The sequence below is a fragment of the Canis lupus genome, chromosome 5 (assembly GCF_048164855.1).
Source record: "Canis lupus baileyi chromosome 5, mCanLup2.hap1, whole genome shotgun sequence".
NCBI classification, from domain to species: Eukaryota; Metazoa; Chordata; class Mammalia; order Carnivora; family Canidae; genus Canis; species Canis lupus.
Genome location: NC_132842.1, coordinates 16,134,125 through 16,147,590, shown reverse-complemented (window position 1 = coordinate 16,147,590; position 13,466 = coordinate 16,134,125). Strand labels below are relative to the sequence as shown.

General features: G+C 37.7%; 1 protein-coding gene across 6 annotated transcripts in view; it reads right to left on the bottom strand.

Moving 5' to 3' along the window:
• The window catches only part of MPP7 (MAGUK p55 scaffold protein 7), a 307,798-nt gene that overhangs the window by 287,178 nt on the left and 7,154 nt on the right, over window positions 1-13,466 (bottom strand). Inside the window, exon 2 of one of the 6 annotated variants that reach the window (XM_072825571.1) lies at window positions 3,288-3,439. The exons of the other annotated variants lie outside the window; for them this stretch is intronic. The gene's annotated coding sequence lies outside the window, so the exon portion shown is untranslated. The remainder of the gene's footprint in view (window positions 1-3,287; window positions 3,440-13,466) is intronic. 6 annotated transcript variants of the gene reach the window in all.

The window sequence follows — 13,466 nt, the reverse complement described above, 5'->3', positions numbered from 1 at the left end:
AGACAGCATCTGGTTATTGACTAGCTGGCACAGATAGGAAAAAAAAATCAGCATTTTAGGGTATTTAACAATATGGTTAATTAGTAATAAAAAGCAATTACCATGTACTGCTCCTTGATTTGTGCCAGGTCCTATACTAAGTGCTTCATGTGTGTTATCTAATTTATTCTCACTACCATCATATGAGGTGGGTACTATTATTAGCCTGTTTCAGATAAGAAAATTGAGGCTTAGAGATGAAATAAGTTATCTAAATTCATAAGATTAACAATGAGGAGAACTGGAATGTGAATCCAAAAAGGTTTAGGACAGTATTCAGCTTAAAAGAGAAGGAAATTCTCACAACTAACATATTCAATGATGAAAAGGTGAGAGCTTTACCTCTAAGATCAGGGACAAGGATGCCAATCTCACCACTTTATTCAACATAGTGCCAGAAGTTCTAGCCTCAACAATGAGGCAAGAAAAAGGAAAGACATCCAAATCAGAAAGGAAGAAGTAAAACTGTCACTATTTGCCGATGATGTGTGTGTGTGTATATATATATATTTAAATATATATATTTACATATATCATAATATATATAAATAAAACCCCAATGATTCCACCAAAAAAAATGTTAAAATCAAGGTTTAACCAAGGTAAGGTTGCACGGTATAAATTTAATATGAAAAAATCTATTGCTTTTCTATACACTAATAAAGTAACAGAAAGAGAAAGAAAACAATGCCATATACAAAAACATCAAAAAGAATAAAACATCTAGACCTAAATTTAATGAAAGAAGTAAAAGACTTGCACACTGAAAACTCTAAGACACTAATAAAAGAAACAAAGATGACAAATATATTCCATGCACAGATAGGAAAAAAAAGAGTAGACTGGAAGAGTATTGTTAAAATGCCCATACTACTCAAAGCAATCTACAGATTTAATGCAATCCCTATCAAAATTCCAATGGAATTTTCATAGAACAGTTAGAACAAACAATCCTAAAATTTGTATGGAACAACAAAAGATTGCCAGTCAAGGCAATCTTGAGAAAAAAAGAACAAAGCTGGAGGCATTAGACTCCCTGATTTCAAAGTATATTACAAAGCTATACTAACCAAAACAGTATGATATTGCATAAAAACAGACACATAAATCAATGGAACAGAACAGATATCCCAGAAGTAAACCCAAGCATATATGGTCAATTTATGACAAAATAGCCAAGAACATACAATGGGAAAAGGACAGTCTCTTCAATAAATGCTGCTGGGAAAACTGGACAGCTTCATGCAAGAGAATGAAATTCAACCACTATCTTACACCATACACAAAGATGAACTCAAAATGGATTGAAGACTTAACTGTAAGATCTGAAACTATAAAAGTCCTGGGGAAAAAACCATAGGCAGCAAGCATCTCAACATCAGTCTTAGCAAAATTTTGTGGACTGACCCAAAGTGAGACTACATACATAAAAGGAAAAATCTTTTGCACAGCAAAGGAAACCATCGACCAAACAAAAAGGCAACCTTGTACCAAATGGGTAAATATATATGCAAATGATATATCCAATATGGGGTCAATATACAAAATATATAAAGGACTCTTAGAACTCAATAGCAAAAACAAATTTAATTTAAAAATGGGCAGAGGATCTGAACAGACATTTCTCCAAAGACATAAAGATAGCCAACAGATTCAAAAGCAGATGTTCAACATCACTAATCATCAGGAAAACACAAATGAGATATCACCTCCCATCTGTTGGAATATCTATTATCAAAAACAAGAAGAGATCCCTGGGTGGCTCAGCAGTTTAGCTCCTGCCTTCAGCGTGATCCTGGGGTCCTGGGATCAAGCTCCGCATCAGGCTCCCTGCCTGTGTCTCCACCCCTCTCTCTCTCTCTCTCTCTCTCTCTCTCTCTCTCTCTCATGAATAAATAAATAAAAATCTTTAGGAAAAAAAAACAAGAAAACAAGAATATAGATATAGGATTGAGGATATAGATAAGAGAGAATTGAGGATACTGATAAAAGAGAATCCGTGTGCCTGGTGGTAGGAATGTAAATCGGCACAGTCACTACTGAAAAGAGTATGGAGATTCTTCAAAAAAAAAATTTAAAAACTAGAACTCCCATATGTTACAACTCCACTTCTGGGTATTTATCAGAAGAGAAGAGAGAAGAGAAAAAAGACAACACCAATTCAAAAGATATATGCACCTCCATGCTCACCGCAGCATTATTCACAAGAGCCAAGATATGGAAACAACCTTAGTGTCCATCAATGGATAAAGAAACTGTACACACACACATACACACACACTAAAATACTATTCAGCCAAAAAAAAAAAAAAGGAAATCTTGCCATTTACAACAACATGGATAGACCCTGAGGGCGTTATGCTACGTGAAACAAGTCAAAGACAGGCTCTTATCTCACCTATATGTGGAATCTAAAAAAGAAAGAAAAATCAAGCTCCTAAAATACAGAGAAGAGATTGGTGGTTGCCCAAGGTAGTGGGAGGTAGCTAAATAGGTGAAGGGGGTCAAAAGTACAAACTTCCAGTTATAAAATAAGTCATGGGGATATAATGTAGAATATGGAGACTATAGTTAATACCCTACTGTATATTTGAAAGTTGTAAGTGAATAAATCTTAAAAGTGAAAAAAAAAAAAAAAGATAAAAGGGAAGGAAATCCTGCTGTTTGTGACAATCCTCCAAATCCTGGAGTACATTATGCCAGGTGAAGTAAGCCAGCCACAGAAGAAGAAATACTACATCACACCTCTTCTTTGACAACTAATGGTAAATTCATAGAAGCTAAGAGTGGAATGTGCTTGCCAGGGGCCAAGGGTACAAAATTCCAGTTATACCCAATGAACAAGTCCTAGATCTACTGCACAGCAGAGTGCCTAGAGCCAACCATACAGTATCATGAGGGAATAATTCTTAAGAGTTCTTATCACAAAATTAAAAAAAAATAATAGTCATAATAATAAAGAGGGCAAGAGGAATTTTCAAAGTGATGAATAAGTCTGTGGCATAGGTTGTGGTGATGGTGTCACAAGGATTTCTCTCCAAACTCCTTTAGATGTATATATTACATATGTTCAGCTTCTTGCATGCCAATCATACCTAAATAAAGTGATTTTTTTTTTTTTAAATACCGTTTTGGTTTACAGTCCACATCCTTAACCATTAAGACATATAGCCTCAAGGTTTTCAGTGACGGGGCAATAAACTTCGATTAAACAGGAAGAGAGCAGAGTCATCATTAAAAACACTAACCAGGGGATCCTTGGGTGGCGCAGTGGTTTGGCGCCTGCCTTTGGCCCAGGGCGCGATCCTGGAGACCCGGGATCGAGTCCCACGTCGGGCTCCCGGTGCATGGAGCCTGCTTCTCCCTCTGCCTGTGTCTCTGCCTCTCTCTCTCTGTGTGACTATCATAAATAAATAAAAATTTTTAAAAATATATATATAAATAAATAAATAAATAAATTAAAAAATAAATAAATAAATAAAATAAAATAAAATAAAATAAAATAAAAACACTAACCATTCCCTCTCCTCATAATGAGGCTTTAGGCCTTATGGATGCTGTCTAGTTGAAAACTAGGAGAACCTGCTGTTTATGGGCATTCTCTTCAAAGGAGGTAAACAGATTGTTCCTGTTAGTTCTAGTGGAACCATGATGTAATCCTTGACATCATCACAGGCTGCATGCCTCATTGGGAACCAAGTGGCCAAAGGAAATAATGCCACATTATGCTGCATCTGTTCTAGCCAGCGTGACTGCCTGCCTTCCAGTGAGTTCTCAACACCCGGCTAATTAAACAGGGATGTGAGTCTAATCTACAGTGGATATGGAAATGTTCTACTCCTACCAATTTATATACCACCTAAAAATGTTATATATATTTTTAAAGATTTAATTGTTTTAGAGAAAGACAGAGCATGCAGTAGAGAGGGGCAGAGGGAGAGAAAAACTCAAGCAGACACTGTACTGAACATGCAGCCTGTTGCGGGGCTTGAGCTCATGACCATAAGATCATGACCTGAGCTGAAACCAAGAGTCTGATGCTTAATGGACTGCACCACCCAGGTGCTCCAATATTAGAGTTTTAGAGAAAAGAGCCATTGAAATCAAACATGCAAACTCTAAGACATTCCAATATCGAGGATACCACTGAGCAACTGCAAACTTGCTTCAGCAAATTAGGACTCAAGTGGATTCAATGCACTGGAGCTCACTGAAGCCAAAACCCAGACAATGGGCAAAGGCATTAATAACAAGGGTAAGGGCAGGAATAAATGAGTCAAGGATTGAAGACGCTCCCATAGTCAAGGGACAGGAGCAAAAAGGAAAAGCCAGTGGCAGAAGTCAAGACAAATCTAAAGTGTTGGGCTCAGGGGTTTAGCGCCGCCTTCAGCCCAGGGTGGGATCCTGGAGACCCGGGATCAAGTCCCATGTCGGGCTCCCTGCATGGACCCTGCTTCTCCCCCTGCCTGTGTCTCTGCCTCTATGTCGCTCATGCATAAATAAATAAAATCTTTAAAAAATCTAAAGTGTCTGAAAATCAGAAGAACTAAGCCTCCCAATAACCAGTCATCAATTCTGTTCATCGCACCACCCAGATCTCTAGTAAACGCATCCCTGGGATCCCTGGGTGGCGCAGCGGTTTGGCGCCTGCCTTTGGCCCAGGGCACGATCCTTGAGACCCAGGATCGAATCCCACGTCGGGCTCCTGGTGCATGGAACCTGCTTCTCCCTCTGCCTATGTCTCTGCCTCTCTCTCTCTCTCTCTCTCTGTGACTATCATAAATAAATAAAAAAAAAAAAAGAAAACACATCACATCCCTGTGCCACTCCCTACTCCTCACCACTGTCCATCTGCACCGTGTCAGTAACCTTCCCATCTTACCCCCACTGCACCAACATGGCAAATTATCTAAGGACAGGATGATACTGCCAAGATTTGTTTGGAAAAAGGACAATAATAGGTGACACTGGTTATGGGAGGGGTGGGTCAGATAGAGCTGGAGTATCTGTTGGAATTCTGGTGAGAACAGGGGAAGCCTTTCCTCCTCAACTACAGACTCTCACCCTGGTGCTGGCTGTGGCTTAAAAACAGGTCCTTCTGCTTCAGGCCAGACCTGTTTTGAGCCGCTCCTCCCTTCCTGAATTCCTTCTCATGATTTGACTGATGGCTGAGTAGTACCCAGTACTTAGTACCGGGACAGAAGGTTACATAAGTACCTGTGTACATTTGTGGCTCTCCTCCTGGGAACCTGTCAACGGCTGTTGCCGATCAGCAGTAGGGTTCTTTGTAGGTCCACCTGTTATTGTCCTTTGGAAAAACAAAGACCTGTAAACTTGTTTCTCAAAGTGAGGTACCCATGGAGGTTCAAGGGTATGCAGGACAACGACACATCTTTCTGGAGTGTCCATTTTAAACAAGGAAAGTGATATATAATCTATCAGATCAAACATAAAACCTTAGAACAATGTCATGCTTGCAGTGGGTGGCTCTGTGAAGCGCCCTCAGACTTCTGAGCAAACTCTCATCATCGTCAAGGAGTCACACTTTGGTAGAAAAATATTTAGAGTACTGACCAAAGTAGGTGAGACTTGTGCTTGTCCAGATGAAAATAAGGAGCCAAAAAGGGACTACAGATGCATAAAAGAGATAAAAATTCCAGTAAGAATTCAAACCACAGGCTATTCTCACATACTGGTTTCTGACCTATAGGAGAACAGGTAGCTGGAGTTTAAACCCTGGCATTGTCACTCCCTAATCACAGGACTCAGGGCAAAGTAGGCCTAATCACAGGACTGCAGGCCTTGGGTTTCCCCATTTGTTAAAGAAAACAGACAATCAAAAAAAAAAAAAAAAAGGAAGAAAGGAAGAAAGGAAGAAAGGAAGAAAGGAAGAAAGGAAGAAAGGAAGAAAGGAAGAAAGGAAGAAAGGAAGAAAGAAAGAAAGAAAGAAAGAAAGAAAGAAAGAAAGAAAGAAAGAAAGAAAGAAAAAAGAAAACAGACAATCCTCCCAGGGCTGCTGTAAGACATTTACAGGTGAATGTCAGGGAGCACTGGCTCAGCGCAGTGCCTCAGGAATACTAAAGGATCAATAAATGGCGGTTACTGTCAATGGCAGCTGTGAAGATAAAAATGTTCCAGAGAAAAATGTCTATTGTGGGAAGCAATCTTGCTATCCCATTCAGTCTTCCCCTGGGGATGTTTTAGGCTCCATATGCAAAAATAAGAGTCATTTCAATTACTCAGTTTGGGACTCAGCTGGAGATTAGAAACATCTAGAAAAATTCGAGTCACAATCGCTTAAGCTACCATTTGTAAAGTACACAATGCTGAACTGAAGATAACTGAGCAGATCTCAGTGGTCAGAGTGAGCATCTATCTGTCCGTACATCACTAATGAACTTCTTCACTGCGGATACCATTCTGAAAGGTGGACCAGAGAACCCGAAAAGCTGGACCTACAAAGAACCCTACTGCTGATCGGCAACAGCCGTTGACAGGTTCCCAGGAGGAGAGCCACAAATGTACACAGGTACTTATGTAACCTTCTGTCCCGGTACTAAGTACTGGGTACTACTCAGCCATCAGTCAAATCATGAGAAGGAATTCAGGAAGGGAGGAGCGGCTCAAAACAGGTCTGGCCTGAAGCAGAAGGACCTGTTTTTAAGCCACAGCCAGCACCAGGGTGAGAGTCTGTAGTTGAGGAGGAAAGGCTTCCCCTGTTCTTACCAGAATTCCAACAGATACTCCAGCTCTATCTGACCCACCCCTCCCATAACCAGTGTCACCTATCATTGTCCTTTTTCCAAGCAAAACTTCATTTTCCGTCATCTGTTTCTCAACATTATAAATTTTAGAGAGGAGGAAATATCGTAATAAATATAACTAGTTTATCATTCAACTCATGAAATGCCAGTAAAAAAAAATTTTATCTAACAAAGGTCAACTTTTTACCTACTTTATTCTACTATAAACACTTTGATGGCAAGGATGCTTTATACACTTTCAAATGTGCTCTCAGAATACAATGTAAGTAAAAGAATAATTACATGTATTAAACACATTATTCTCAGAAGAAAAATCTCACGACCTTGAGATCATGACCTGGGCCAAAATCAGGAGTCAGACACTTCACTAACTGAGCCACCCAGGTGCCCCAAGAAAAGTCTTATTTTAATGCAAAATTTATTTCTCTTAATACCACCAATAGGTGTCTACCATACATTTTTATTTCAAATGAATTAAGTTACTTTTGGAATACAACAAAAGGAGTTTTTTATTAATAGTTTCCTTTAGATTTACTTATTTCTAAAAACCAGTGCAATTTCACTTGGTGTTTCAAAGAAAAGCAATTGAGAGACCAATGTAATTTACTCATCCTGAACAGACTCATTCTATAATCTAATGGACCAGCTCACAATGTTGAAAATTGATTTAAAAAAAAATCCAACCTGCCTTTTCTATACAACTATATCTCAAATAACTCATTGGGGAAATTCCGCTTTATGAAAATACCCTAATAAATAATGAAGACAGAATTAAAATATCACCATTTGGGGATCCCTGGGCGGCTCAGCAGTTTGGCGCCTGTCTTTGGCCCAGGGCGCAATCCTGGGGTGCCGGGATCAAGTCCCACATCTGGCTCTCGGCGTGGAGACTGCTTCTCCCTCCACCTATGTTTCTGCCTCTCTCTCTCTATCATAAATAAATAAATAAATAAATAAATAAATAAATAAATAAATCTTTAAAAAGTAAAATAAAATATCACCATTTCACAAATCATTAAGAAAACAATAGCTCTAGGTAATGATTATCAATGACCAGGAACATCACAAAAAGAGAGATAATCATTGCCTGACTCCAGCTAGAGGTACACCTTACCACTTATGAAGCAATTCTGCAAAAAAATAGAAACTGAATCAAATCAAGATCTGATTACTATCTACAGGAAATAAAAAGAACATGTTAAACCATACATTAAATTAAAAGCATTACAACAGGTTACCACTTGTTATAATTCTTCTTAATTATGATGACACTACCCAACAAATATTTCTTGATAAATGTATAGGATGTGTCTTTAACTTCTCTTTGTGATTATCTTCATCTTAAAAGGTGAGGAAAGTAAATCAAGTATTAGCATGTTTGTAGACCTATTTATTACTGTGATAAAACAGTGAGATTAATAGCTTCACACAGGTCTGAAGTTGCTGATCTCAGAAAGATTTTCTTTCCTAGCGTTACTAAACTTTCCCTCACTTGGAAAAATACCACATAGCTAAGCCAAGAAGTAGCCAGTTCCTGCTCCTGAGAGATAGCTTCAGGAGTAAGTAAGCAAAGGAAAAGTTGGATCTGTTCAGCAACCTCAGGGGAGGCAGATCAGCCTAAGAACTTGGCCCTCAACTGTACTTGTGAGAGATACAATGAGCCAGCTGTTCTCAGGTGATCCTTAAACCCTGGGGGGTCCCCAAGAACCTTTCCCTACATCCACAATGTCAAGACTATTTTTATAATAATGCTGACAGGTTACTTACGATTCTCACTGCACTGATGATCTAAAAGCAAGGGTGTGTAAAATCGCTGGCACCCTGGCAGGAAGAAAGGCAGGGGCACCAACTGGGCAGTCCTCCCCACTATCAACACAGTGAAAAAAAAATGCTAGCTTCACATAAGAATGTCCTTGATGAAACAGGAAAAATTAACAATTGTACTGAAATCTCTATTCTTGGATACGTGTCCTCTTGATATTCTGTGACAAAATACGAAGTATACATCTAAGAACTTATGCCACACACTGAAGTATGATGGTTGTCTCATTGAAAAGGAGCACCATCTGAGATTTACAAGCTGAGCAAACAGCGTTTTCGCCCACAAAGTATCATTCTTAGAGAAAATAACCAAAAGGCAAACTGAGTATTGAAAGTTGGGTATTTGGCAGACATGCTTTTTTAAATGAATAAAATGAACCTACCTACCTTTCCTTTTCTTCAAGGAAAACACCCAAGATATGTGTTGACCATGAGAAAATTCAAGCTTTCAAGCAAAAATTGGGTTTTTCAAAAAATTCTATCTGCCACCAGCAACATGACGGCTTTTGCAATAAAGAGCTTTCTGATGGGATCACAGGTGATTTTAACAAATGCGACCTTTTTCAAATGGTATCATAAAAAAGTGCCAACATTTGGGAGACTTGCAGAATTTCCTGAACCAATATTTGCCAAATCACATATGAAGAGTCAAAGTACAAGATATACCAATATAATTAAATGTAACAGAATGAGAGAAGTTTGATACGGGTTAAGATTCCAATCTGCAACTAAATTTTTAAGACACTGTCACCGACTTTAGATGTAGTATCAAAGAGAATGCCCACGATTACCTCAAAAGATCATTAAAACACTCCTCTCTTCCAATTACAGGTCTGTACAACACTAAATCTCCTTCATATATTCCAACCAAACAACAAATTACCACAGACTGAATAAACAGAAAAATCCAGCTGTCTTCTACTACGTGACATGAAAAGGAGCTATAATCAAAAAGAATAAAATAACTAAGGATAAATGTAATTGAAGAGGTGAAAGACCTGTACTCAGAAAATAAGACATTGATGAAAGAAACTGAACATGAAACAAACAGAAAGGTATTCCATGCTCATGAATTGGAAGATGATTGTTAAAATGTCCATACTAGCCAAAGCAATCTATAGATTCAATATGATGCCCATCTAAAATCCAACAGCATTTTTCACAGAAGACAAGTATTCCTAAAATTTGTATGGAACCATGAAAAGATCTCAAATAGCCAGAGCAATCTTGAGAAAGATGAACAAAGCTGGAAATATCACAATCCCAGATTTTATACTATAGTACAAAGCTACAGTAATCAAAACAGTATGGTATTGACACAGAGACAGAGATCTAGATCAATAGAACAGAATTAAGAGCCCAAAAATAAATCCATGCTTATATGGTCAATTAATCTATGATAAAAGAGGCAAGAATATACAAAGGAGAAAAGACCATCTCATCAATAAGTGACGCTGGGAAAACTGCACAGCTATATGTGAAACAATGAAACTGGACCACTTCCTTACCATCACACATAAAAATTAACTCAAAATGGAATAAACGCCTAAATGTAAAACCTGAAACCATAAAACTCCTAGAACAAAACATAGGCAGTAATCTCTTAGACATTGGCCTTAGCAACACTTTTCTGGATTGTGTCCTCAGGCAAGGGAAACAAAAGTAAGAATAAACTATTGAAACTAGATCAATGCACAACGAAGGAAACCATCAATGCAATATAAAGACAGAGGATCCCTGGGTGGCTCAGCAGTTTGGCACCTGCCTTCAGTCCAGGGTGTGATCCTGGAGTCCCAGGGTCGAGTCCCACATTGGGCTCCCTGCACGGAGCCTGCTTCTCCCTCTGCCTGCGTCTCTGCCTCTCTGTGTCTCTCATGAATAAATAAATAAAATCTTAAAAAAAAAAAGAAATGTAAAGACAGCTTATTAAATGAGTGAAGATATATGCAAAGGATATATCTCATCAGTTCATATCCAAAATATATAAAGAATTCACACAACACCACCAAAAAACTACTAATCTGATTTTAAAATGCGCAAAGGATCTGAACAGACATTTTCCAAAGAAGACATACAGACGGCCAATGGATACATGAAAAGATGCTCAACACCATTAATTATCAGGGAAACAGTAATCAAAACCACAATAAGATACCACCTGACACCAGTCAGAATGGCTAGTATCAAAAAGATAAGTAATAGGCATTGGTGAAGATGTGGAGAAAAGAGAACACTCATGCACTGTTAGCAGGAATATAAATTGCTGCAGCCACTGTGGAAAACAGTATAGAGATTCCTCAAAATATTAAAAATAGAAATACCATATGATCCAGTAATTCTACTTCTGAGTACCCAAAGACAATAAAAACACTAATTCACTGCTGCATTATTTACAATAGCCAAGAAGCAACCTAAGTGTCCAGTGATAGAAGAGTGAATAAAGAAGATGTGGCATATAGAGAGAATGGAATACTACCCAGCATTAAAAAAAAAAAAAAAATAGGGACGTCTTAGCAGCTCAGTGGTTGAGCTTCTTCCTTCGGCTCAGGGCATGATCCAGGGGTCCAGGGATCAAGTCCTGCATTTGGCTCCCCACAGGAAGCCTGCCTCTCCCTCTGCCCTGTGTCTCTGCCTCCCTCCGCCTCCCTCCCTCCCTCCCTCTCTTTCTCGTGAATAGATAATCTTTAAAAAAATATAATAAATGAGGAAGGAAGGAAGGAAGGAAGGAAGGAAGGAAGGAAGGAAGGAAGGAAGGAAGGAAGAGAGAGAGAGAGAGAGAGAGAGAGAAAGAAAGAAAGAAAGAAAGAAAGAAAGAAAGAAAGAAAGAAAGAAAGAAAGAAAGAAAGAAAGAAAATCTTGTCATTCACAACATGGATGGACCTAGAGGGTATTGTGCTAAGTGAAATAAGTCAGAGAAAGACAAATACCATATGATTTCACTTACATGTGTAATCTAAGAAGCAAAACAAATGGATAAACAAAACAGACTTATAAATACAGAGAACGAACTTGTAGTTGCCGGGAAGGGAGGTGGTGGGTGAAATAGGTGAAGGGGATTAAGAAGTACAAGGTCCCAGTTACAAAGTCACAGGGATGAACAGTACAGTACAGTAATAGTATCAGTGTAATACCTTTGACAGATGGTAACCACACTTACCATGGTATTACATAAACATACAGGATTCTCAAAGGATTATGTTGTACACCTGAAACTAATATCCTAAGTCAACTGTATTTCAATTTTAAAAATGTTATAAAAACATTGAATGTCACTCTTCTCATTTATTTAATTAGTTATTTTTCATAAAGACTTTTTTATGTTTTCATATAATGGGATTATCATTTTTAACGATTTAATACTCTAAAATTTATATTTAGAACCCCCCCAAAAAAGTGAAATCAAAAATAATAAGAACAAATCTCCCAATTAAAGGTAAAACTAAAGATGGGAGGAAAAAAAAAACTAAAGATTAATTCCCTTTAAGGTCCTATAGGATAGAGAGATCACCATCTCTGTTATTCTCAATGTATCACTACAATGCTAGACAAATGCAGTAAATGAAGGAAATACAAAAGGTAATAAAAATTGGAAGGAAAACAACAGGCCATTATTTAAAAAATAAACTTCACAGAACATGGAAAAGATAAACCAGCTATTAAGATACAATAAAAATTTAACAAGATTGCCCCTAAAATACGTTTATATCAATACAGACATACGTACTCATAGAGAAAAAAAGTGAGAAAAGAGAAAAAAAGTCACAATAGAGACAAACCTGAAGTACCTATGAATGAATCTGACAAAGAAGACATAAGACAATAGTGGAGAAAAAAATTTTAATTCTATTGAAAAAACAACTCTCTTTGATACAGGTGTTAAAAACAAGAAAATAGGTCCAACATAGAGTTACTTATGCCAAGCCCCACATCACCAGAGACAATTCGTTTCAGCTCTCCCAGAAATGGAATAATAAACCAGTTCATTAGGAACTTACCTGAACTGCACGAATGAGGTAACCTGCCTGACATTAGACTCCTATCATCTAAAGGAAAGTGACCTTACCACAACCAATCCACTTATTTGCTAGTATAACTTCCTGATCCCACTCCCTTCTGCACACAAAAGTCTTTCATTTTACATAGCTCCTTCTCAGCTCCTTCTCAGATCTCCTTTCTATTTGCTAAATGGGTTACTGCCCAGCATGCATCCCAAAATAAAGCCAATAAGATCAGTTGAGTTTCATTTTTTAACATATGGTTTAACCATGGTTATAGATCACCAGAGGAGGTTTTTAAAAATCCAATTGCTGGGTCTCCACTCCTTCTAGATTCTGATTCAGTTGATACGGGGTAAATTGGAGCAGATGGTTCTAAAATCTACCTAGTTAATGCTAATGTAAAAGCCAGGAATGATAATCACTGGTTTAAACACATCTGAAAAGAAAACAGGTGGGTCTCATACTTCTACATGCCAATCACTATAAACAGGTTGTAGTAATAAAATTGAAAATAAAAACAAAAACCACTGTGGAAGTAGAACAGGAGACAGATTGTACAAACATATCTTCGTTAACTAAGAATGGACAAACATTTCCTACACAAAACCTAGATGGTGAAAAAAATGGATCTAACTATAACAAAATTAAAGATTCTGTTCAATAAAAGATTTCAAGAAGAAACCCAATAAATGGGTGTAAAAAAAAAAAACCTAAGAAGATATTTGCAGCCTATAAAACCCAACAGATTAACACCCAGAATATACAAAAGAATTCTTGTAAATTAGAGTAGAAAAGCAGGAAGGGAGATACAAAAATCTAATAGAAAAAAGAGGCAAAGAATATG